Source organism: Sardina pilchardus, chromosome 21 (assembly GCF_963854185.1).
Source record: "Sardina pilchardus chromosome 21, fSarPil1.1, whole genome shotgun sequence".
Lineage (NCBI taxonomy): Eukaryota > Metazoa > Chordata > Actinopteri > Clupeiformes > Clupeidae > Sardina > Sardina pilchardus.
This window is the reverse complement of record NC_085014.1, coordinates 25,454,479-25,481,260: the sequence shown is the minus strand read 5'-3', so window position 1 is coordinate 25,481,260 and position 26,782 is coordinate 25,454,479. Positions and strand designations below refer to the sequence as shown.

At 47.8% G+C, this 26,782-nt stretch overlaps 1 protein-coding gene across 1 annotated transcript in view; it reads right to left on the bottom strand.

The window, feature by feature from the left end:
- Positions 1 to 26,572, bottom strand: part of mid2 (midline 2) — a 98,454-nt gene extending 71,882 nt beyond the window's left edge. The window contains exons 1-2 of the mRNA XM_062524419.1: positions 26,507 to 26,572; positions 3,057 to 3,132 (exon numbers count right to left, since the gene is read on the bottom strand). The gene's annotated coding sequence lies outside the window, so the exon portion shown is untranslated. The remainder of the gene's footprint in view (positions 1 to 3,056; positions 3,133 to 26,506) is intronic.
- Between the last annotated feature and the right edge of the window lie 210 nt (positions 26,573 to 26,782).

The window sequence follows — 26,782 nt, the reverse complement described above, 5'->3', positions numbered from 1 at the left end:
CGACCGGAGAGGGCTCCTTGGTGAGTGGAGAATTGTCGGTGATGCGGACATGTACTTTGAAGGCGCTCCCCTCTGTGCCAACTTTTATCTGGCGTTACCTTTGGCGGCCCGCAGGTTGCCAGTCTAGCGCGGGGCCGTCCATCATAGCCGCCGCTGCGGAGAGGCGGTTCTGCCAGCCTTCGGCAAGGGAGGGGAGGATCCCAGGCTCTTGCGGTTTACCGCCGTTTTCAGGCCTCATTGGCGATAGTACCTCTCGCACTAATCTGGGGGATTAGGGAGGCCGTTTTAAATGAGGCCTGTAATCAGATAATGACGGGAGATCTGTGAGAGACTGGCTGCGCTCGGCCATTCTTCAGGCGCTCTCTTTCGGGACCAAACACACGATCCACACTCTTTTAACTCCATCTTGTTTATACTTCAAATATATAAAAAATGATCTAGTAGAGAGGAGGTGACAAACCTCAAGGGTTGGTTTGTTTGGGAAAAAAGGAGTCCAGATGGCTCAGTAGGAAATAGGCTGTGGCTTCTGTTAGCAAGGAGATGAGGATGCAGAGCGAAGAGAAACTCTGCGTCAGTCTGGTGAGACTGCTGGGCTGGAGAGCCCCACGTACTCTCTCTGCATGTGGAGCCTGTGCAGCACTCTGAGCCCTCATTTGGGAATACCTGCACACACACACACACACACTCTCTCTGTGTCTAGTCCAAACAGAGGAGCAGGGGCAGCAGGAGGAAGTGTGTCACTGGAATGCTGAGGTGATGTAGAGGAGAAGGCATTCTCCGCACACCTGCATCCTGTTTAGCCGCCATTCATAATGCATCAGGAGGCGACGCAGCAAACGGCGTGCCCCTTTGCACAGGGGTTGCACAAATTCCTGTTAGTGGAAAAATGCATTACAGCGCACCTTAGTTACTGAGGGAGTTGGGCAGGGAGGATTTCTGCGGTAATGAAAGCACCATCAAGAACAGATATGTCAAGAGGGGGAGGGGGGGAAGGAGGGAGGGGAGAGGGGGAACAAAATGAGGACGAGCGTGCTCAGTAACTATTATGCAGGGTAACTGGGCACCTGGAGACCCAGGGTGACAAACAATGTTTATTCGGCAGGAGACAAAGGCGAGGCAGGCGCTGGGGGACGGTGTTGATCTGCCGAGTCGGGCGCGGAATCCTTAATGCTCCCTTAAATCACAGCTGCTTAGGCATAATTTGCGGCTGAGAGGGCCATCATTACTTTCAGATATAAGGCAATGTTTACCAACAGGATAAGGAGCGCTGAGAGCAGCCTGATTTGCCGGCGAGGCTTTTCTCTGGCGCTAATGAAAGTTGAGAATAGATACACTGTCTCTGCTGATGATGGCCCCCTCCGCCATTCACGGCAGCTTAGGTTATTACAGCACAAATGAATATGCTGAAGCTGTGCTAAATTGCCATCACCTTCACACGGAGGAAGCCAAGAGAGCAGAGGTGCCGGTGTAGAGTAAACACAACAATTAAATATCTCTATAGACCCTTTCCAATAAATGTCACAAAAGGAGACGCGGGGCTGTCTGGGAGTCAAAATGCAGGAGGTAATTGGGAATATAGGGACTCTTTTCATGGTTCATGCCACAGCTAATGCACCATGGAAGCACAGTCATGGCCTGTCTGTGCAACAGCCAGCTGCTTTTGAGACAGCGTCGCCTTTGAAAGGACGAGGAACGCCAGTCAGTGTGTCCAGCTCATAAAGGGCTTGCTTTGTTCTGACACATTTGGGTGCTAATGGAATTACGGTCGAGGGTGATATAAGTTCCTGAATTTGTGCAGCCTCTTGAAATTGCATTTTTATGCAAGAGTGCTAAGCTTGGCTAGCCGTAGCCTGATGTGCTCCTAAGTGATCCATGAAGCAAGAGGGCTGGAGGGCATGAGGAGGCAGGGCGTGGGGCAGCATGCCAAGGATGTGATATAATTAGGTGAGGCGCTGTTGACACAGACACACACACACACACACACACATACAGACACACACACACAGAGACAGGCTGCATACAAACACACACAAACAGTGACTCAGATACACATGGAAACACACACGATACACACAGAAACACACACACACACACACACACACACACACACACACACACACACACACACACACACACACACACACACACACACAGTGACTCAGATACACATAGAAACACACACACACACACACACACACAGTGACTCAGATACACATAGAAACACACACACACACACACACACACACACACACACACACACACTGACATACTCACACAAAGACATACCTGAACACTCTTATACTTATAAACATACAGTAGGCCCCCAACAAATACTGTACATACAAACAATGAAGAAGATAACACACAAACCCTCAAAAACACACAGTTATGTACATGTGCAGTAGTCTGTTAATTTTTTCCAGAGCTGTACATGTGAAACGACAAAAGCTCCAACAAACACAAACACATTCACTGACAAACACATACACACAGACACAGACACAGACACAGACACACACACACACACACACGCACACCTCAAGTGGAACAGGGAATCTATCTGTGAGTGTGAGATGAGTTAAGCTCCCTGTCAGGAGCCACAGAGGCACGCAGGCGGCGGGGCGGCGGGGCGGAGGGGCGGTGGGGCGGAGGGGCTGGGAGAGGCGGGATGGGCTGGGTGAGCCGCTGCGCGCCCACTGAGGGGGGCCTCCACTGAGCAGTTATCTCCAGCTCCGCGGGCGGTCTGGATGCACTTCCAGCGCCGGCACACAACAGCGGCAGCGCCAAACACACACTCCAATCATGGATGAGCCCTTGCACTTGAGTTATGTTTGTGGCTCCTTTGGTGACTGGGGAGCTCGATCGATAAGGGGCACAGGTACTGGATAGTGGGCTCCCCCTCCCCCCCATTCAGAGGCTGCTGTGTTGGGGGACGAGCGAGTGCTGCAGGTTCTACTGGGGGTAGGAGAAGGCGAAGAAAGACTGGCAGAGAGACGGGCTCTCCTGCTGGGCGGCTAAGAACAGGGTAAAAATAGAGCCGATGCGTGAAGACATACCTGTGGGCTGCAGCCTACTTAGTCCTGATCAGCAGAGCTGCGGACGTGCAACGCGGCAGAGGACGCGAATCACGAGCTGCAGAGAGAGAGAGAGGGAGAGAGAGAGAGAGAGAGAGAGAGAGAGAGGAAAAGACAGAGAGAGAGGGAGAAAAAAAGAGACAAGAGTGAGTGAGATGGACCGTGAGAAGGGGTGCGGGGTGGGGGATTAGCGTGGGGACCATGCTGCGTCACAAAGAGCCAATCAGTGGCCAGTCTGCCACCAGCGCTGGCAATCGATGGCCCCGCCGCACCTGCTGGAGGGAGGCCCTGTCCGTCCCCCCTGAAGCCCGCGCCCGGTAATGAACAGCTTGGGCTCCGGGCACAAACACTGGGCCTGCTGCCGCGCGGGGCTGGGGATGAGCGCTAGTGCCGTCTCCTACACAATTACCTCCACACACCAACAGATGGGCCTAAGCACGCACTACAATTGGCACTGTGATGCACACAGACATACACACATACACACACACACACTCACACACACACACACACACACACACACACACACACACTGTGAAGTATGGAACACATACACGCACTCATGCTGACAGGTACATGGTAACCTGCAATACAATGAATCAAAGCCAACGCCGTCCATTTCAATATTGCTGGAACAGAGACGTGATTGGGGGGAAAAAATGCGATGGAGTGATATGAAATGAAGTCTGTTTGTGTGCTAATTGGCCATCCAATGGTGGGTGTTGGTGGGTGTGATAATTAAAACACTTAAGAGCCAGAGGGTGATAAATGCAGACAGCAGCACACCTGTCAGGCCAACTGTGATGTAAGTTACAGTAGAGACCGAGAGGGGTAATTGCACACACAGCCTCCCCGCTCTACACGGGTTTGATGGACTATGAAATTAGCTTTGAGATTGTGATGGATGAAATTCCCATGGGACCACTTCTCAGGCCTCAGGTTAACATGCATCCTGCAATTTGAAAGCTCTCAAGAGCCGACCCAATCATGAATGTGCAGGCGAACAACACACAGCTTTTTAACTGTATCAGCCATGAAAGATTTTCGCTGTCTTCCATAAACAAACAAGAGGCTCTCACACGTGAGAGACCAGGCACTAAACAATGCAGGCCACGAATTCAATCATATTCAGTAGCAATTGTTTTAGCTTTACAACCTCCATCCCCCAGTCTGGAAGATGAAAAGGCAATTTTTTGGGAAATAGGGAAATAGTGATGATGAGCATGAAAGGAGCGCCCGAGGCTTTCAGGATATCAGTCTGGCATCACTTGAGAGACGCTTCTGACATGACATGGAGACTGCTCAGTGGAAAATTACAAGCAGAGCAGCGCCGCTCAAAGGGTCCGTCTCTGAGCTTTGATGTAAAGAACAAGTTTTTTTTTTGCTGTTGTCATTGTCAAAGGTGGGCACCCTGTCAAAACATTTTGGCAGTTACGTCTTGTGTTCGGCAGGCGAACACTGGTTTTGATGCGCAATGAGAAATGCACATGGTACTGGTCGATAATTAGGCGAGCCAGCCAGTGTGTGCGGTCCAGGGGAGATGGTGGGAACAGATAATAGCGTGTGCTGTAGCAACCATTGTTCCATCACCCATAGTGTGGCTCACAGGAAGTGCTGTCAGCGTAAAAACAACGTGATATTACCGAGATATGCGATGCTATCTATTTGTGCCAAAACAATCGTTTTCATTTTCTCCCGATACGTTTTCAATAGGAACCCAATTAGGCGACGCTTAAACGGCTGAGCGAGCTGATGTCCTGGAAATGACGGCGAAACATCTTCATTTCCTGGCGACATCGGAACCGCTCGTGAGTGATTCAGCTGAGTCGAGTTCATTCAGCTTGACTCGACTATTAAAAATGCATCCAACAAATCCAAGAGCATGTCTCCCTTAATCCTGGGACAGACAGGCACACCAAGCCGCTTCCTTCTCATTTGCATGGCCTGCCTCCTCCTCCTCCACCTCCCCTGCTTTTTTCGCCTGCTTATTTATGCATGGCGGAGCTCTGATGAACGGAGCGCTTATGTAATGAGGAGCAACGGTGGAGGAGTGGGGGGGGGGGTCGGCGCTGGAGAGGGGGGGGGGGGGGGGGGGGAGAGGAGAGCTGCGCTGCGCTGCCACCGACGACTGTCCCTGCATGCAGAGTGGCCCGCCGCCTTCCACATCACCTCAGAGGCCGAGGGAAAACTCGCTTTCTGTCTTTCATTCATCCTCTCCCTCTGACTTGCTCTCGCTTTCCATCTGCATTGACTGTTCGTAAATGCATAGCTCACATGTTCAAAAGCCCACGCCTGGCACATTGCAGCTGCCCCCACCACCACCACCACCACCACACACACACACACACACACACACACACACACACACACACACACACACACACCACACACACACACGCAGGCCTGACAACCTCCCATCCATCCCCACCGCGGGCCCCATGATTGGAGCCAGAGCGAGTCATTACGGCCATGGAATGGCCCGGTGGGGAAATCAGCCCACTGTCTGCAAGTGAATTTCTGATGCCTCTGTGGCATTCGCTCGGCGGAGGAGGAGGAGGAGGTCTGGAGCATGGGAAGAAGCTGAAGGAGTCCAAGGAGGAGGATGAGGAGGAAGAGGAGGACGAGGAGGAAGAGGAGTGGGAGGAGGGCGACGCTGTTATTCCAATTGGCGTCTGCTCACTCTGCTGTTTCCCGTCCATGCGTGGAGCGTGGAGAGAAGATGAATGGAGCAGGTAGCGCGGGGCCCCCGCAAGCCTTAATGACTCCACGGCCCGATCCCCGGCTCCGCCCGAGACGTCTCCTCCGCCTCCCCCGCTCATCAGAATTAATGATAGCGGCTCTCTGCGGAGCAAGCAGTGCAGGCGCGCACCACGTCTCCTCAAAAGGGGGAAAACTTCTGTGTGGTAAATAAATAGACTGCGAAGTAAACAAACAAGATATACATTCTGCAACATGTCTGTGGAATAAACAAACAAAATACATATCTGCTACGCTGACAGAGATGCACCCAGATTGGGATGAATACGGATATGGAGAAAACAGCAACCCACAGACTAGGCTGAAACGTCATGTCAAACAAGTAGGACTGATCATGTAAATTGGTCTGATTAAACCTAAAATGGCTCCATTGCATCAAAAAGACAGAAAAAAGGCTTCAACTACAAAGAAGCTATCGGCAAAAAAAAAGCACAATCCACACGGTTTCCTCTTCACAATGACTGTGTGTATCCAAGACTGACTCCCTTTGTATGCAGCGCTCTCCAGCTTTGAAGTGACCAGCGATCTGAAGCACAGCAACTTCATTAAACAAATCATGGTCATTGAGCGGCCAACAAAAAGCCTGTTGGCAGCCCTGAACAGTCAGACTGAATTGGTCAGGAAGGCTTTTGTGTCTCCGCAATATCAATTGGGCCTTCAAACACTCGCTGAGCCATTTTGAGCGCTCAATGACAAGCTGACAAATAGCAATCACTTCAAAGGGATAATGGTGGGGTTTGCTCTGGTTGGAAACAACTTGAGGCCAGAGACGAGGCGCACAGTTACCTGTTAGCGAACAAACACGGACGTGCTCGCGTGGGATGAGGCTTCAGGTGGACAGCTAAGTGACCTGGCTTCTGTGGGTTGTTGGTGGCGGAGGTGAGCAAAGGGTTAAGGAGCTGGACAGAAGGTCTGTTTTGGTCACCCCACAACGGTCCAGTAATAGTGGCTCTGTGTCTGCTCAGCGCTGCTTTCGGGCGCGCCGCAGTGTCATGTGTGTGTGCTCTGAGAGCGAGGCCTGTCATCTGGCCCATGATGGGGCCCAGCACGTGATGTGGAGGCGCCGGGGCCACAGCTGCTTTCCCCTCCTCTACCCTCCTTTGGGTGACGCTTCCCCCCCGGTGAGGAAAGCCATCATTAAAAACCCAAAACACACACACACACACACACAAACACGCGCACACACACACAAACGTGCGCACACACACACACACACACACACACACACACACATACAAACACACACACACACACACACACACACACACACACACACACACACACACACACACACACAGACAGAGCCCAGCGTCCCTCTAATCTCTTCTCGGCTGCTACCACTCCCCCCCCCGCACCCCCCTTTATATTCTAATGGAAACGGTGGGCTATGAATAGGGACAGGTGTGGGGAAATGAGAGGTCAGCACAACAGGGGGAGGGACGCCCGACGCCAAGCCTCCCTGGAGATGAGGAAGCCAAGCGGAGCGGCCTGCCTGGAATGGATGTGTCAGCAGCACTGGAGTGAGCACTTCCTCTCTTCTCTCTGTCTGTCTGTCTCTCTCTCTCTCTCTCTCTCTCTCTCTCTCTCTCTTCCTGAGTGTCCCTGGCTGTACTGACAGGCGTCGAGAGACACAGCTGGGCCGTGAGTCAAATCCTGTCCGGGCACACAGGATCAGGGCTCTGGGTAAACGCCCTGCACAAATATCCATGGATGACCTACGAAAGGCATTCATCAGCTGCCACTCCGCATTCATTAAACCAGAGCTGCATGTGCCCAAAAAGACAAAAACAACCAAGGCACAAAAAACACACATTTGAACTCTTTGATGACACCGAGTGCGTTTACATGCACACTAAAAAAACTGATAATTATCCAGGCTTTGTAGTTATCTGGTTATTGACGTGCTCATGTAAACGGAATAAACCGATATTCATTATCGGTTTACCGACGTTATCGGTTTGTGAAAAATCTGTTAAACCTAGGTTTCTGCCAATATTCTGATTTGTGCAGTGTAGAGAGAGGAGGTAAAAGAGATAGAGGGGCTTTGTGTGTTGTCCTGCCTTCTAGAATATTCACTGCTGAGCTTTGATCCTGGTGCACAGGGCAGAAAGACCAGCATAGCGCTCAGATGTCCACTCACTTCCAATGCTTTCACAACAAGCCCTTCCGCTGTCTTGACTCAGTCAATCAGCGTGCAATCACAGATGCCAACATTGCCCGTCATGGCTTAGTAGGGAGAAAGAGAGTGTGACCAGTGTTGAGATGACACCAACAAAAACCAGGATGATGAGTGATGTCTTTATCCAAGCGGCCAGCGTGTGTGGGGGGGAAAAAAATGGATGTGTCTCTGATGCCTGTGCAATTTCCGAGCTTTGAACCGTTCAGTTTTGAGATCTGGGTGAACGGAGGAAAAACAAACATGCAATAAAAACCCATTTCACATCAAGATGAAATAAACACTTGACATAGCTTGATGTATGTGCCATGTGTGGATTTCAAATGAAGCCATTGATTTGAAGTGTTCCTACCGAGCCGTCGCTGACAAATCACAACACAGCAGCTCTTTAAATAACAACACTGAAAACCCAGTTATCCTAGCAAAATTGGCTGATAGATGGCCTCGGTTTTATTAGCAAATCTAGCAAGAGGTAGCCCACAGCTACAAGGCAAGCAAGCCAAATAGGAATCACATTCAGATAAATGGTAGTGGTAAAGTAATGAATTTTGAATGTTGCTGACACCGACTGGCGCGTAAGGAATGAGGAGGCGTAGGGCTGATAAATATCCACTATATGAGATTAGGCTGCCTAGTTTGATTTTATCGCTAGGCCTTGCTGGCGACTAACTTCCTGGAGGCCACGCTGTATTTTTCAGAAGCAAGGGGGAGGCAAATTAAATGTCAGGATATAGCTAGTGGTAAATAAATGAAACGCAGCCTGCAATAAGCTTCAAGTGTCACTTTTTCTGGGCAGATATCCCTCTTTTATGCTCATGAGTCCAGTCGTCTTAAGCAAAAGGGCCTTTTCCGGTGTGGAGAGGCATTAAAATGGGCAATGTGTTGACTTAGAGGATCTCATTAAATCCTTATGAGACCATCTTGATCCATTCAGTCTGGCTTCTCATCAAATCGCTGAGAGGGCTGACCATGGCTGAGCCATTTTCATATTGCCATTATCGCTCACAGAAATACAATAGTTATGGATCATTTCCCTCATGCATCTCCCAGTTCTCATTCAACTGTCTTTTAATCACATCCACAAGCAGATGCACGTCCATTCCACATGGGAACAAATGGCTATGAACTGGCGTACAGTTCAAGGGAAAGTGGTCAGGGAAATGACACCTCTCACAGCAACATTGCAGGGTGTTGCATGTTAGTCTAAAATTAGCCCCCTGTATAGTGCACAGCCAAGGCACACAGAACTCTGTCAGCTAACCGCTCCAAACAGCGTTCACTTTGTCTAACTCTCACACCAATGCACCACTTCCTGCCCTGATCTCACCACCAACAAATGAGCCATATTTTCCACCCTGAGGGATATTTATGTAAAGCTCTATGTGTATAAACACAATATCCTTTGTGCTTATGTTCCACAGAAAGGAAAAGCCAACCATTTTATATGTTTCACCAAACACCACCCCGCTATCACTGCAGTGCGTCCAGCAGCTTGGGTCAGAGCACCGACTATTGTGCAAGTCTACTTACCCTGGCAGAACACAACCAACCAACGACCTTGGACTGTGATATCGCACAACTTTCGTCTATGCCCCCAATCTCTCCCCCCAAAAAAAGTAATTCACGTCAAGGCACGTGACTGGTCACTACATCTCACTAATGGCATGTGAAGTGCTGGCTCATTTTAATCTGCAGTTTCTGGAGCAGGGCTGCTTCGCCTCTCCTCTCCTCACCTTCCTCCTTAATGAGGGAGAGAGCTGGCCTTTCTCAGTCCACTGCACTTTTAATTACCAGCTCCGAGGCCCTTGGCTACAATGCACTGGGGAATGCCATGCACCGTGCTCCTCCAAAGGATTCTGTGCACTATAAAGACTAAGAGCTACACAAGCAGCCTTTTCTTTCTCAACCTGCCCGAGATCTGAGCACCCTTGAAAGCCCGAGGTTTTACACAGACATCACTATTGTGTGGCTAATGAATGCCTACAGTACATAGCTAACACATACACAATCGATGGTACACAAGTTGCACGAAAGAGTCATGTTAAAACACAGTGGATTCTAACATGTTCCATGTTCATGTTTGTTGGAGCTAGCACTGGACAATTTGAGAGGAACTCCATGGTAAGTCATGTGGAAAAAGTACTGTAATTACTGAGAAGCATCACAAGTCATTTTAGATTTTGCAGTTGACTGATAAAATGCATAGTTTTTAATTTCCTGTTTATCCCTTCAAAGTCGCCTGGTTTGATTGTGACTTTGAATTGTACACATAAACGTATCGATAAACAATGGCATTAAATCCCCCAGCTCAAGAAATACGATCCAGTTTTGATTACCTAACCTCGAGTCATGTGTTATGCTACATAAATTTATGATTACCTAAACCTAGATTTAACATCTGTTTCAATGGCATTTAAAAAGCAATTTCATTGTTTCATCTATTCTCAAACGACGTATTTTTCAAGCATTAAAATATCAAGGTACAGTAATGAGGTACACACTCCCTCATAAGGTCATTTCAAAAGCAAGATTTGATTTGAGAAGCTTGCTTGTTCATTGAATTGGTTTGAATACCAACCTAATTACTGATAGACCCATTTGAAGATAAAAGCACTGCCTGAACTGAATATGCTAACACAAATCTTTACATTATTAATATGTTTGTTATTGGGCAAGAATATTGGGTCGGGGGATAAAAAAAGCATCTGTTTGGCTCTTTTTGATATGCTAAGGAGATCACTTTTGTGAGCCGCGCTTTACCACAACACACTCGGAGGGTGCCAGTTGTAATAAAAAGTCAAGCAAAATCTATGGCGATGAAGGCCCTAAAATAGCTACACATGAAAACAGCCTCTGTGGTCCTGTGGTTCCGTGGTTGGCGGAATAATGTTCTAAAAGCAGGCAGCGCGACGACGACGCAAACGCGGAGCTTTTTTAACAAACAAGCCAGTCGTCCCTCAACACGTTAACATTCACGGGGAAAAGGACGAGACAGAGGACGCGAGAGGCTGGAGATGTGTCCTCTCACCCTGCACTACATGTCCGTCTGCGCTGTCCCTCTGAGGTTGTCCTTTAACATGTCTGCTGGCGGCAGGGGCCGAGGGACCACTATTCGCACGCTGAATATTTCATGGGCCAGGCAGGACTCTGGAGGTCTGGGGCGCTCCTTTGATGGGAGCTTGTAATTGATTTGTTGCTACAAATGAATTGATGGAGGATTGATCACTTCATCAAAGAGAGGCAGGGATGGTAATGAGCGCTGGGACAAACAAAATAACCGCTTTCTGCACACACACGGCAGCTCGTACACGCGCTGACACAAACGTGTGTGCATACGCACACTCACGTGCAAGCGCGCACACGCACACCCACCCACACACACACACACACAAACACAGAGTACACAAGAAAAAGAAATACACCAGAAACACCTTTGTCAAGCAGACTATCGCCCAACTTGACAGCATGTGTCTGGGGAAGCCAAAGAGCCACAGTGGAGTGTGATGTGCGAGGTGTGATAGCTCCATAATGTATTCCTATCTGACAGCCTAGCTGCTGGGTCACACCGTGTCCTCTTCTCTTTGAAGTTTTCAGCTGGAATGTAAAGCACAAAAAAAAGTCGCTGCTGGCACCACCACGAGAAAGTGAAGCTCAGTGTAATCCGGAGAGCCATCGTTCATATTTGAATATTTATAAATGAATATCATCCACGAATATAACGCCGCACTTCCAGCTGATTTCTCAATGCCCTGTGACAACTGCTCATGCAAATTTAAGACGTGAAGCAGTCTATACATTATTATGGGGAGCTTAACCTACAGTGAGACAAAATGGTCTAGTCGCTTTCAAAGGCTCTACGAGAGGAACTCCATTTGTGCTGGGAGACAGCGTGGAAAGGCATCCATACTGCTTAAGCACTGGATAAATGATTTCAGCATGGCCCTTGTTTTATGGGCTAGCTGAATTTTTGTCTTATTGCAGAGTAATTTTCTGCTCTTGCCTGGGGCGCTAACCCCATGCTGCTTTATAGAGTGAGGATGCGGGAAGCTGCTGTGTACGGGACAGTATTAATCCCTCTGCAATAGAGAGAGGAGCCCGAAGGCTGAGATAACTTGAACTTCCTGGTGCCTAACAATGGTGAGCGCACTTCTGTGTACATGTACACATGCATGCACGCACACACAAACACACGCACACATGCACACACACGTGTACACACACACACATACACACACTCAATGCATGATGATGCAGGCTAAGTTTATGAGGAGCAAACATTTTGCGCTTATTTCCCTGTGGAAAAGGAGATGGAGGTTGTATTGTTGCGCTTGGCCTCATTAGCACTGTGAAAGCTTTACACACGCTCTTCCATTTTTACACACACACACACACACACACACACACACACACACACACACACACACACACACACACACACACACACACACACACACACACACACACACACACACACACACACACACACACACACACACACACACACCTTCATAGTCCTCAGAGTTACGACGACTCTCCTGTTCCTGCAGTGAAGAGCTGTCCGTAGTTCCTCAGCATCACTACGCATACAAAATCACAATTGAGACTCCAAGACAGCATACTTAAGTGGCTTCTGGAGTGCAGTCGTGCTGTAATTCCATCTTATAAACGGGGAAAGGGGGGGGGGGGGGGGGGGGGGGATACGGAATACGGAAGGCTATCTATTTTTAACTCCTGTCCCATTTCTTTTAAATGCGCTAACACAGGTAAGTTGGAGTGAGTCTTGCAACAGCCTGGCTGATTTGAACACCTCAGTGGAAACAGTGTCTCTCCTGCCACATCTGTGGGGTCATCCCCCCGTGATGTGCTCTGCCTGGGAGGCACGCGTGCACATAAACCAGGCAGACATCGCTACTGCATCACGCTTTAATGTACTGCAGGCTCCCTAATACATCATGAGACTGTGCGCCTACGGTTATCGTGATGGCTTGTCAGAGATAGGACATAAACATGGTCACCCTCTTCGCCATGAGTAGCTTGACAATGCAGGGAGACGGCTGTTAGAACACAAAATGATGTGATCCAAGGCAATTCTATGGGCCTTGGCTAGCACATTTCCGTAGGCAGACGGAGGTTCAGCATCAAAGCATTTAGTCCTCGGAACCTCTGCACAAAGCTGTGGCGAGCAAAGAAAAGGAGAGTGAATGTTTTTCAAACCATCGAACCGATCAAGGTTTCCTGTAGTTTCCTGCTGTTTTCGTGGTGCCGCACTGTGCTCAACAGTGAACTCTGGCAAGAGAGCTATTCCTAGAAACGACAAGATCTCTGTTGCTGGAGTTGGAGTGAGGGCTCTCTGGAGGTTTATCCGTGAGCGAGTGGAAACATACAACTAAGATTGGACAAACAATCTGGAGAGAAAACCGGGTACACACACCTGGTACAAACAACCTGGTAGAAACTGTATTTCTACTGTATTTCACTAGAGATCAAAAAGTGTGTAAAGAGGCATATCAAATGTGTAATGAGCTTATTCCTGGTTGTGGCGTCACCCTCGTGCAATAAAGCGCATGATGGGATGACAAGAGTCGCTTCTTGTGTGAAAACTGAGATGGTTGACGCAACGCCTGTGATGTTGATATGGAGTGAAGGGAACAGTAGAGCTGAAACAGTATACTCTCGACTGTACTGTATGCGGCTTCTGTTTTCTGCTTTGTTGCAGCTGGGAAACAAAGCCCAAGGCAAGAGTACTAACCAGCCCAGCAAGTGCTCATTTGACCGGGTACCTCAAAAGCACAGCACATGAACCGGGTCTTTGTGTGCAGTTGGCCTGTCAGCCAAAAAAAAAAAAAAAACCCAGTCTGGGTGTTCCTCTCACACCATAAAAATGATGGCCTCACATAGGGCATCTTTGTTCAGGCTCACAGGGAAGGGAGGAGGGGAAAAAAAAAGATGTTTCTGAGGAAAGAATTGGGTCTCAGTGTACAGTCTTAGAACCCGCGAGTTGGCACTTCCAGCCCAATCTAAGAAGGCTGGTTTTTGGTCCCAGAACTTGGAATGTTACACTTTCTGTTTGACGGCTCTTGCGTGTCGGAAAAATACACGCGCTCTCCCGCCGTGCGCTTGCTGGCTGCCTAGAGTGGATTATTTCAAAGACGCCACCATCGGAGGCTCTTAAGCACAGCCCACTTAACCGCTTCATACATACCAATAAAGGTCAAAGTAAATGGAAAGGAATATGTTTAATTCACGCCCAGTCTCGGCTCGAGATTCACCTTCCGCAGTCTGCGGCTCCTCGCGTTTGAAAGGAGCAAAATATTGAGGCGAGCGGGAGGAAAAAAAAGGAAGCCATTCCTCTCTTTACATAAATGGTTAAAGTGTCTGATAGGCTCCTATCCTCGTCCATTATTCAGAGGCCTCCACAAAGGGCCTCTCCGCCTCCCGCCTGGAAGTGCTTTATCTCCACACATGCTTCCAGCCTCTCTCCCTCCACTCTGCCGCCGCCCGTCCAAATGCACAACAAACCGCACACACACCCGGCTCCACACCTCGTGCCGTTTCCCCCCGCGGTATGATCCGATCCCTCGCTCAAGTCTAGCACGCAACTCTTGACTCGCCCGTCAACCCCCCCGACCCGACTGTCTGCGGCTGTAAATGGACCAGATTCCTTTCAAAGCCAATGGATTCACTGCCAAACCCACACCCCTCACAGGTTGTGTTATAACATATTCTACAGGGAAAGTACGTTCAAAATCCTTACTACTAATACTGATTACAATGCTCATAATACTTACTACTGAGCATAATGCCTCTTAATTGTCTTAATCACCATAAAGGCTGATTGTTTCCAAGAGCCGATTGCAGCCGCTGTTCATAACACATTTATTCAGGTGCGTGCATCACAGCACGCACGTCCAAGCCAGTGATAAATGCCCCTGTTGTCAAGATGAAGCATGTTTCATGTCATGCTAGCATCACCTATGAGATGCTGCTCGGCCGATGCTGAAGCATCCAAATGTGAAGCATGCTGGGAGTGTGGGGGCGCTCACGGGTGTGGGCGGAAGTTGGAGCGCTCTGACATTTGCTTAAACCTTTGTGTAATTGCGCAAGACTGACACAGTTCTCGGTCGGTCTTGCTTGTCAGTATTAACGGTGAGGGATAGAGTGTATCCTTTCAGCGGGCGCGTAATCCCCAGCCCAGCGCCGATTAGCAGGAACGTGCAGAAAGCACATTCCTCCTCCAGCGGCTCCTCGGAATGAGAGCAATCTACTTAAACGGATCACGGCGGAGTGTTTCGCCAGCCGCACCGAGCGGGCCAGGACAGAGGTGGTCACCCGCCACACCGTCTGTCTTTGCTCACCCATACAGACACACATTTGGCATCAGCAACATGCAAAACTATCAAAGCTTCAGTGCAAGTCATACCCTGGATATGTTCAATATAGATTTCTAACAGTGTGTTGTACCTTTAAAGCAAGGCATGTCTGACAGTGTTTCATATTAATTACAGGAAAAAGGCTGATTGTGACATCAAACAGCCTCCTTATTGCATCATAAAATACGGAAATATAAATAAATAAAATAAAATTCATAAAAAGCCTCAACATCCCGGAGGGCTAAATAGGCGATGCATAATGCTTAGTTTTGCCACATTCCACAACACGGAGTGAAGAATAATGAATTCATGACATTGTCTGTTAGCCGAAGATCCATCCAGTGTAAATAGCTTTTAATTATACATTCACTTACTGCTCTATGGTGTGCAGTGCGATCATCCTCCATGACAGACTGCCTGTAATGACCCTCATTTTCTCTAAGCAATTAGCTGATTGATAATTATCAAGATTTTGGTGAAAATACAGACATGGAGCCACTGCAGATTTTTTTTTTTTTTTTGAACCCCGCTGATTAATAAAATATCCACGTCAGGAACTGTCTGAGTGTGATAAAAGCGCTCTGCACGGATTTCTGGTCCAGACCTGCCTCCTGTTCACACGGACGGTGCATCTAGAGTGCCATCTAGTGCTCGAACGAGATAAATCTACAGTATGTTTACCAAACCACACAGAATCAGAGACCCAAAGAATAGCATGGGCATTATGATAGAGAAAATGCTCTTGGGGGCTACTTATAGAAGAAAATGGATATAGATACGGCATTTTCACACAGAACGGATTATAGCAGGGTAGGTATATCTCCCCTCTGGACTGCTGCCAAGTAGGGAGGCCATCATCCCCTGAGTGTGTTCGGATATTCACTGCAGCAGCGCCTATTAGCGGAGCAGCTGTGCAGGAAGTTAACACCTGGTTTGGATGGGCAATAACACCACCTGAGTGCACCTGCAGCACAGCAGCTGAGGCAAAAACAGGAAGTCGACTCAGGTCCAACTGCAAGTCACTTTGTGACAGATCCACAGCGGCGTGTTAACTCCAGATTTTCAGGCCCGACATGGAGAAATGAAACAAGGTTCTGTGTGCAGGAAAAGGAGAGAGATTGTAGCTTAGCAGAGAGAGTCTTGTAAAATGCAAAGTAATCTGCTAGCGATATTAGACTGCCCTATTTCTCGTGCTGGGGACAGAAGCAATCACATAATTTCCCGCTTCTTCAGACATTTCATCTTCCTACGCCTAAACACACACACACACACACACATACACACAAACTATGCACATAGCCCTTCTACAGAAACATTATCTTTAACTGCCAGCGCTGTGAAGTCACTGAGCCTCAGCCGATGTTTCTACTTACCCAAACCAGTGATTTTACACCCACTCCTCCAGCAAACAGCAGCAGCTCCAAACACGCACCGCTCATAAAAACAGTGACACCGGGGCCCACAGTCCCATCCCAGCCTATCGCCTGACCCGGCGGGCAGAGGCGCGGCGGAGGAGCCACTGAACAGGCCATTATCATGCCATTAGCGGCCGCTGGTGTCTCTAAGTGCCTCAGGTGCTGTTCCCCCCCCCCCCCCCCCCCCACACACACACAACCCCGCAGATGGAATTGGATAGGCTTGAGCCGGGGAGAATGTTGCCCTGCTGAAACTCATTATGACCCCGCTGCAGAGACGGGGGCTGGCGGGCGGGGGGTTGCTGGGGTGGAAGAGGAAATCAACCCCGGGGGAGAGGGAGGAGGGAGGAGGCGGCGGGGCGAGGAGGAGGACTAGAGGGGGGGAGGGGGAAGGGTGTGTGGTGGTCTTGTCAAAAGCGCTCTGTGTCTGGTTCGCTGGCACGACGAGACCACCTGTCACAGGGCTATCCCTTTACCTAGCAGGCCAGCAACAACTCAACCCACCCCACACACAGGCACACACCAACCCCCACACACACACACACGCATACACACCAGCATGCACACATAAACGCGCACAAACATGTTAAAACACAGGCACAAACACACACACACACACCCCCATACACTCACACGCCCACAAACACACTCACACGCCTCCTGCTCTTCCTGGGGTTTTCATCAGCCTTACGTAAGTGCAACACAAGGAGCACCATTTGTCTCTCGAAGCCACTGCAGCACTCCACAGTAATACTCAGAGCAAGATGGGGGAAAAACATTAACTGCATAATGAGGACAAAAAGGGCAGCTGCTGCCTTCTCTGCGTGTGCCTGGGGTGGAAGAGGGGGGTCGACGCAGCGGCTATTTTTAATGCCACAGGTACCCGGCGCTCAGCCCTTAGCCCTGCCCTCGCGCAACGTGATGCCTTGTCGAAGCTGAGCCGGCGTTAAAGTGATCATCATCACCCACTCGCTCACTTGCACCGGCACGTACCAGTCCACTCAGACAGTCGAGCCGCTGCTGGCTCTGCGTCTCACTCGAAAAACAAAATAAAACTAAATAAATAAATAAACAAACAAACAAATAAATAAAACAGTGGCCCTGGCTGCAGAAAAGTACTTTTTTTTGGGACCGAGCTGGCGGGTGACATCCAGCAGCTTTTGGCTTGGGAAATGACTTTGAAAGAGAGGAAATCATACGGGAGAGTAATAACAAAGTGGCCCTAACGCCGCGGCGGTGGCGGGCGCCCGGAATCATTTCCTGCGGGAGTGATTTTAAGGCCGCGCTGAAAAAAAGGGAAGCAGAGAAATCTCCAAAGTCCTTCAAAAAGTGGCAGCTCACACATGCGGCTGATAAGGAAAGCATGACACACACTCGTAAATAGATGAGAGCAGAAATGGCCAGTGAAAGCTCTCCAGTGTGCCCGCGCCTCCCAGAGCCACACATCCACCAAGGACACCCACTTGAGCAGCTCTTGATTCTATTAATGTTGATATGCGTTGATGTGACATATAGGCTTCAAGTAGAGTGGAGTAGCGCTGTTATCTGTGAGAAAAACAACATTTGGCAGTGGCAAGGCCTCGCAAAGTGTCCGTGGGCGAAAAGGTCCAGCTCCTCCACTGTGAGGCCCAACTGTACCTCTGGGTGCGGACGGAGACTAGTGAACACGTCCCCTAGAGAGTCTGACCGGGCGCACGGGGATTAATAATTCAATTACAGTCTCCCATTGAACTCGCCTGCTGTCTGCTCTAATCACTCTATACAGTAAAGAGGAGGGGAGCGTGGGGGAGCAATGCAAATGGCTACATTGGCCAGTATAGACAGAGCCTGGCGAAGAGCACTGTTGTACTGGGGGTGGATGTTGGGCAAGGCAGCTGAAGGACTCAACTCTCGTACTGTATGTGTATCAACAGTGGACAGAAACAGAATATTATAGTACTCAAAGTTTCAAACTGTTAAGAGGCAACATGCCTGACTAACAGTAATTCAGAATCATAAAAAACACTGTGTAAAGACTAATCTGTTGAGCGGTTGATGTGAGCTGAACTGCAGATATGACAAGTACAGGTTAAACATGTATTCATATTTCAAAGGGAGAGAGTCAGTGAGGAGTACAGTCAGATTAAACTAACAAGAGATTTGGAAGGCAAACCAAGGACACTTCTCCAATATACTAATGCAATCAAACTATTTTCAATGGTAATGAATGCATTTTGAGAATTATGAACCACTATGTCCTGTCACTTATGTATCCCTATGGTTCCTCTCTATGGTATGAGTTTGTCTGTTTTCCTCCTACATAGCTACTCTAACTCCTTAGCTCATTTACTGTAGCATTAGATGGCTCAGGCATGATATAATGGCTGTGCTTTTATGTTATGCTAATTGGTGCTTTTCCTCCATTTACTGTAAACGGTGACCACTTACCGGTACAGGTCATGTACACCATATGGTTGATTGTAGATACACAATACACAACAATATAAACAGGGAGGTTTACCTCACCTGCTGCAGGAGAAATTGCTTGTGTGATTGCATTACGTGTGTGATTGCCTGCTACTAAGGGCATTGCGGGAAGTTAGTGAGGGATTTGAGTCATATCTCACTATGGTAATTCAATTGGAACAGCCTTTTAGTAGAGTAGCCTTCACGTCATCAGAAATCAAATCCCTTTGAAGCATAATAGCAAAATTAGTTTAACATTTGGGGGCAGTCTACATTGGAATATGGAGATGTAATCTTAGAGCTGCTTCAAGAGAATGACAATGTCTAGTCGCCACTGATTAACTAACTGCACTCTGGTAGATCAGAGAGTAAATCATGAAGTGACGCAGTCACAAACTGATGTAAAAACACAACAGAGGAGCTTTATGTGAAAGCCCTTTGTGCTCTGATGGTAAATCAAGGCTTTCATGTCCTTACAGAACACTGTGGGAATGCTAAATGACCATTCATATTTGAAATGTCATTTCCCATGCATTTGGAAGACAACAAAAGGCCACAGAGAATGCAATTTTTTATCTCGCATCGCATTTCATCTGAGGAGGAGCGGGATGCTTAAAGAGCTTTTCTTCCCAGGATCCGCGCCTGATTTCCTCAGAGGTATGAGCCGATGCTTTTGTGGGAGGCTGTGGATAGATTTCCTCTCCCCACTGTTGGAATCGGGCAGCGGGAAGGCCCGGGAGAAGGCAACAATACGAGCCTTTATGTGTTTCTTAAGGCACAGCGAGGAGCTCCTACACGACCAGGGGGGAGGAAAACGGCGCAGTGATCCGCGAGCGAGCGGTGGCCGTCAGCCATGCGGTTTGACCTGAGAACGTTTTCCCGAAAGCAGACACTTCTCGTGCACGAGACAGATCATGGGGGCGGCGGCGGCGGTGGAGAGGGGAACGGCAGAAGAGAGGAACCATTCTGTGGAGAGACTGGTTCTGTCCTCAAGGAGAGGAGAGGAGGTGGAAAGGCCAGAGACAGCAAGGGCTGCATTGTCCTGAAAACACTGCATCGCACGTCACATAACTGACAATGCTGCCATTTGCCAAATCCCTTAATTATGGCGACTATCTCCGATGTCACCGCAGAAAGCTCTCACATGGCGAGCCACGGGAGAGAGGGAAGAGGAACGTCAAGACTGGGACAGGGAACACTCGCCTGGGCATTTAGAGAACATGAAAGCTACAGCATTAACGTCTAATTTGGTGAGAGGCTTAAATTGCTGTGTGGGCATATGGTAATTACATACACTGATATGCTTGGTAACCTCTTCCCCAACCGAGGGACGCTTCTAATCCATCAGTCCTCCTCAGGAAGTGAACTGCTGCGGGATGCAAATTACCAGCTGGAGATTCATGGGAAATGGGAGAAGAGTAATTAGTTACTTCTCTGAGCGAAAGCCTTCCCCCCATTAACTGGGTTTGTAACTGTGCTGAGAGGAACGCATTGCAATTAGCTTATGGGTGCTCTTTTGTGATTGCGAGGATTCAAATTGAGAGTGGTGACCTCATGTCTAACACCATATGCTTATGACAGACTGTTCCACCCTCCATCAACATAATTAACACTTGGGCAAGGTCAGACTCATGTTGAATACACTGCAGAGCAAATTACACTTGTACTTTGCACAAGAAATATACAGAAGCGTCCATGATCAAAGACGTCTTTACATGCATCATATAAAAACTGGCATCGAAGCACTGAAGCAAACCATAGAGAGCTTACAATTCCTGGCCTGAAAATGTCATTAAAAATGAGGTTGAAATAATACCGAGCCAATTTTTTTCTACAAAGAGCCTCCAATTTGATAGAGACATGGTATCAGCTTTGAAATAAACTTCAATCCCACCACGCCTCCCATCTGAGTGATGGCAGCACAACAGTCACGGTGTGCTTAGCAACTTAAACAGGAGGAGCCATTTCTCTTTGTTACCTTTGCTTAGGTTTTCCCATTACCGCTGCCAGGGACATCTGAAGGCGTCAAGGCAGCTACTCCATAGGGTGGGGAAATAGAAAGGGACAGCGTGCGCCACACACTAAATCTTTTCCAAAGGAACAGAAAGATGTCCCAGCCATCACCAACTCATTTAGTATTTAACATTTTGTCTAATCATCCCTTTTGACTGTCAGGCTGTTTGTTTTGACTTTCAAGGGACTTCTGAGTATAAAGTTGAAACTGTCCTGGATATATGACAATATGCCAATAGTACTCCTCTACATAACTGATATCATCAAGGACTTGAGGACTTGAGGAAAGAGGTAGCTGCTGTCATGGCAACTTCTACTGATTCAGTCATGCTGAAGACACTTGTGTTCTTCAGCTGCAACAAATCAGTGACATGGTTAAAGATAAAGAGTTATCTTAAGGTATGGTATAGGATTACTAAAATGTAATAATACATGCATACTTGTATCCTCTTACTTTCAGGCACACCGTCATGAAGATTCTTGATATAAAGTGTTGTACTGACTTCTGAAAAGCTGTTATGTATAGTTGTGTTCTTTATTTATTCATGCCTGATCAATCCAAAAAACTAAATGAACCTGATGTGATATACTTATAGGTGGCGACACTATGACAAAAAAAATATATACAGTAAATGATGTCTCATCCACACTTTTGCAATGTCCATGTTTCAGAATTCACTCTCTTTAGCCATAGTGGTTCAATGGGGGAAAAGACATTCATCTACAGGCTCGACTTCTCAGACAGCTCCATGCACCTCCCTGTCTGGTTGCCTGGCATGCTAAACTCAGGACAGACAAAACATAAGAGAATAGTAGTATTGTGTATTGTCTAAGCTGTCTCAGCAGGAGTATTGCAGCATTCCTCGTGCCACGCTATTTTCGTCAGATGGGGGGTGACGTCGCTGACCCTTTGTCGTGGAATGTGTGGCAGGCTGTCCAAAAGGATTCAATCTGCCGCTGGACTTTCTATGAAAATGACACAATGGAGCCACATTCTCTGGAGGCGGCGAGCAAGTGTGTCGAGCAAGACCGCACTGGTGTAGTCACTGGGAATGGGATCAATCAGGCCTGTCTATAAATAAGGTCGCAGGATAGAACCGAATTGAGGACAGTTGCTGCTTGGCTGAGGAAATGCGATCTAGAATTTGTTTAGAGATCGCTGTGATGTGCGTGTTGTTATGACAGCTGAGAGACTGATGAATCTGATGTCTACTGGTTTAGCTGCCTCAGCAAAGCCCTGCACTACTCCATATATGCTATATGGATGTGTGAAATATGGAGAGCCATGTGACATGTCACTCACGCGTGCTAAGTGCTGGACTGGGGTGGGCCAGTGTGCAGCCCGTGATGGAGAGCTGCTGCTGGTGCACTGATGGTCTTGAAGAATTTGTGGGAGGCCATCTTGCGACCTGCCCTGACCCTGTCCCATAACTCGTCCCGACCCCGCAGCTATGCGGCGGTCACCGTGGGGATCACAGCAAAGAACCAAGGAGGAGTTCCCATACAATATCACAGCTCTGAGGAACATGGCGGCCATCTTGAGCTGCACGAAGCCTTGGCATCCATCTCCATGACACTAATGTGCATTGTGGCTAATGGGTTTGGTGGCAAGCTAATTAATTCAGCTGAAGAATATAAGATGTCGCACTCAGTGTTTACATTACATTATAGACACACGCAGCATCCACTCAGCAGCTTAATGACATCAGCAGCTTGTAGAGAGCGATGATATTAAATCCATCAATTGCATCAATCCCCCGAGGAATACTAAAATGCATGTTGTTTTGGGGTTGGGAATGATGCATTCATTTTCATTAGGCAAATGCAGTGTTGTTAACATCTCTCTCCATATTCTCACATCATGGAAATGTTGGAAGCAGCTAAGCCAAAACATCACTCTGACCTCACCCTCACTGGCAGTGAGGTGAGTGCGGCAGCTAGCAACGTAACAAAAGCCCTGTGTTAATCGCCATGACAGCTCGCCCAGGTCAACACAGTCTTGCCCAGATGCTCGACACTTTCCATGTATTCATCATTCAGAGTCATTTGAATGAATAAGTGAGGACTGGGAACCGAAATAAGAGTTTGAATCACCGTGCTAAAAATAGAGGCTGCCGTAACACTCGGCATTCTTTTCTTCACAAGGCAAGAACTCAAGACTGTTCCCTTTTAAACACCTTGTTCACTGATAATGCTCAATAAACAGAGCTCTCTCATTACATAAGAAAGGCCAAGTGAAAATACGCAATGGTAGAGCCATGATAAATGACATGCTCTGTTATCTCAAGTTTAACATGAAACCTCACAACTAAGCTAACATTTTAGAAGATACATCTGCAGTAACACTACTCCACAAGGCCATGACCCTATGCCTAATAACATACTGTTTGCTATTGTAATTAATGTCCTGTCACGTATCCATAAAGGAGATGAACGGCATGTTTATTAAAATGGCAGTCAATCTGTCGGTCCTTGATGCTGTGTACGGCACAAAGTGCTGGTGTCTGGGCACAGCGGCGACCCCAGGACCCTCTAATTGAATATTAGCCCCCCGATGAGCGGCTAACTACATTGATGGACTCCAACCTCATTTCCTGCTGGAGCTCTGGCATGGCAGCTGGGGGACTTAAGACACAGCCTGCTGCCACTCAAGGCAGATATGTCCCGCAGCCATCCCACAACCTGTGTGGGACTACAATCCCAATGACAGAAATAGAAGCCGCACTGCCTTCTAGAAATAAAAAATTTGACACAGCAGCTCACCCGTAGAAAATTACCTCATGTGCTTCTCAAGGATATTTTCTCCCTCCTCACTCTCTCTTAAAGGACACTCCATGGTGAAGGAGAAATGCAAATCTGGACTTGAGATAGGTAGACACACAAACAGACTTGCAGAAGGGACACCAAACGAACCAAAAAGAAAGAAATCCTGAACACTCAATTCAGCTGGAGGGTGCATTTCACACTCACACTAAAATAGAACCTCAGGGTCTGAATGTGGCAGTTATTCCGGGGGTAGCTATTTCACTAAATAAGGGCAGGAAGCTACAACGGCCAAGCATCAACAGTGGTCAAAGCTGAAACAACACCAAGGACGGCCTGCTGTTTTAAGAGGCTCCTTGCTTGAACGCGGCGCAGTGTGACTCTAAAATGCATCAGTGGGCCAGAACAGTACTCTGGAGAGTTGCTGACAGATACCTGACGTCCTAATACAGGGTGCTTCCTCTTGGGCAAGGCAGGAACTCTGAACAGCCTCATTAAAATTCAAATAGCGGCAGCCTCCGTAAACAAAAGGCGTGATGAATGGCACATGGAAGTTAACCACAGACGAAACAGCAGGGCAAGAAGAGGAACTCCGTGATGGATGAAAATCCTGGCTGAGGTGGTAAGCGTCGGCGAGTCTGAGCCAAGTTAAAACATGAATAATTCATAGAATAACTTGTACACTCCAGCAAGAAAAACAAAATTCAAAATGAACATCTTTTTGATATATGGTCTTCCTTAACTGAAATATTTATTACAAAAACTGCACCACCAAACTCTCATTCTCATCATAGCACTGATCAAAAAGACTATGTTAAATGTAAACCCTAAATGAACAATTCTGGTAAACTTTGCCTTAAGCACTGAACACTTTGAAAGGCCTAGAGCCAGAAAATATGTGCATGTCTGTTCCCCTGTGATGTCAGACCTCATATTGGAGCTCAAATCTCCTCCTAATGGAGCGCCAATCATGGCTCAACACACTGATTGACCATTTACAAGCTCTTCATTAGGCCAGAGCAGTCCTTAACACACCTTTTGGAGTCTGTTCAAACCACCAGAACCTAATAAAAACAATAAACTGACGCTCTGTTCCAGTATTCGCCCACTTAGTCACACAAGAAACCCATAAAACGAATGCTTAGTGGTGCTGACAGGATGGATGGAAAGGGGAGTGATCGCACCCCACAGACTCTTACACAGTCGTCTGTATTCAACTGACAGCATTATGCCTGGCTGTAACGGCGAGAACAAAACAGCACTCATCACTATTACTGAGGTCGTCTCTCCCCTCCCTCGATTGCTCTGCGTTGTGTTTTAATTGACGGACGCCACAACCGACTGGAAGTTTTGTTGCTTTATTGCTGAGATGTTAGGAAAAACAAGAAAATAATCAGGCACGGAGTGAGCCAGGCGCATCACAGCTCCTCTGCCTCAGGACAGTTGCAACAGAGTATGACTGTTATAACACTTCCAATGGCATGTTTCTCTGAAGTGCCTAGGTTCCCCCTGTGTTGCAGATATCATGAGCTGATATCATGTCTGTTGAAAATATTCTACATACAGACACTATGAAATTGCATAGTAAAGGGTGAAAGATTTAGTCCACAGCATCACACCCTGTGTGAATGTCCCCCTGGGCGCAAGGCAGGGGGGTAGCGGTTCATAACTCATACAGAGACTCAAGCACAATTGAGTCTGACAGGTGATGCCCTTCGCATTTGTTCCGTGCACAGGCAGAGACAGGGCGGGTAAAACTAACACCAAGGCGAGCTAGAGAGCACGATAAGCAGAAGGAGAGAGGTAAACAACTCCATTCTGTCGTACTGGCGCTGTTCATAGAAGAGAAAACAGACTGAAAGAGAAGTCATGGTAAGTTTAGCCTATGGTCAGAGTATTCCAGGTCATGTGATTAAATTACATTTTTTTTCTACTGGAGAGAAATGATGTATGAGCATGGTCAAAAAGGTAACCATGCACACATTCACTTTACCGCGGCACAGACCTGTCACTACGGGAAAATGAGGCGCCTATGAATAATAACTGAGTAGTAACGTCATATAGTAGACCATGCACGTTTAGAAAAGCACAGCACGTGCTTAAATTGAGAAACAACAATGGGGTGTCAATGGCGAGCGTTAACAGTATACATATGAACCCGAATTTTAGCCAGACACATTTATAGTAGTTTTTCCAAAGATGGTCTGTATTTGGGTCCAAAATAAGACGCGGCACTTTTTACCAGGCAACACCCAGTAGCCTAATGTAGGCTACTGTAGCGGTGTACAGTGATGACAACGTTCATACACATTTCATTACACTCAACCGAAACGGAATGCTTTGAGATAATTGTACAGTAGTCGTAGTAAATGTCTGAACAGTTCCCTTGGAGATAGCGCACGATAAGTATCGGCATGTCTACTAAAAAGGCTATTTACAATTTAACATAGGTTAAACACGCTCGAACACTGTCAGAAGAATACAGTAGCTTACCTCGACTGATAGTGACGCCACTCTGTTGACTTGATGTCTTGGGTAGGTACAGTAACGTTGCACTGGCTGCAAAGATAGCGATGGAGATGAGCGCAGAAGTTAAGCGAAACTGGTAAGCACACACGGAAGGACTAAACTGTTTGTTTCATTATGCTTGTTGAAAGGTTTAACGATGCTTCAATAACATCGGCTCTTTCATAATAGCACATTTGACTGCTTACTATTAGGGATGTCCAAGTCTACAACTACGCAGTTGACGGTGCTCCTACTCCGTGT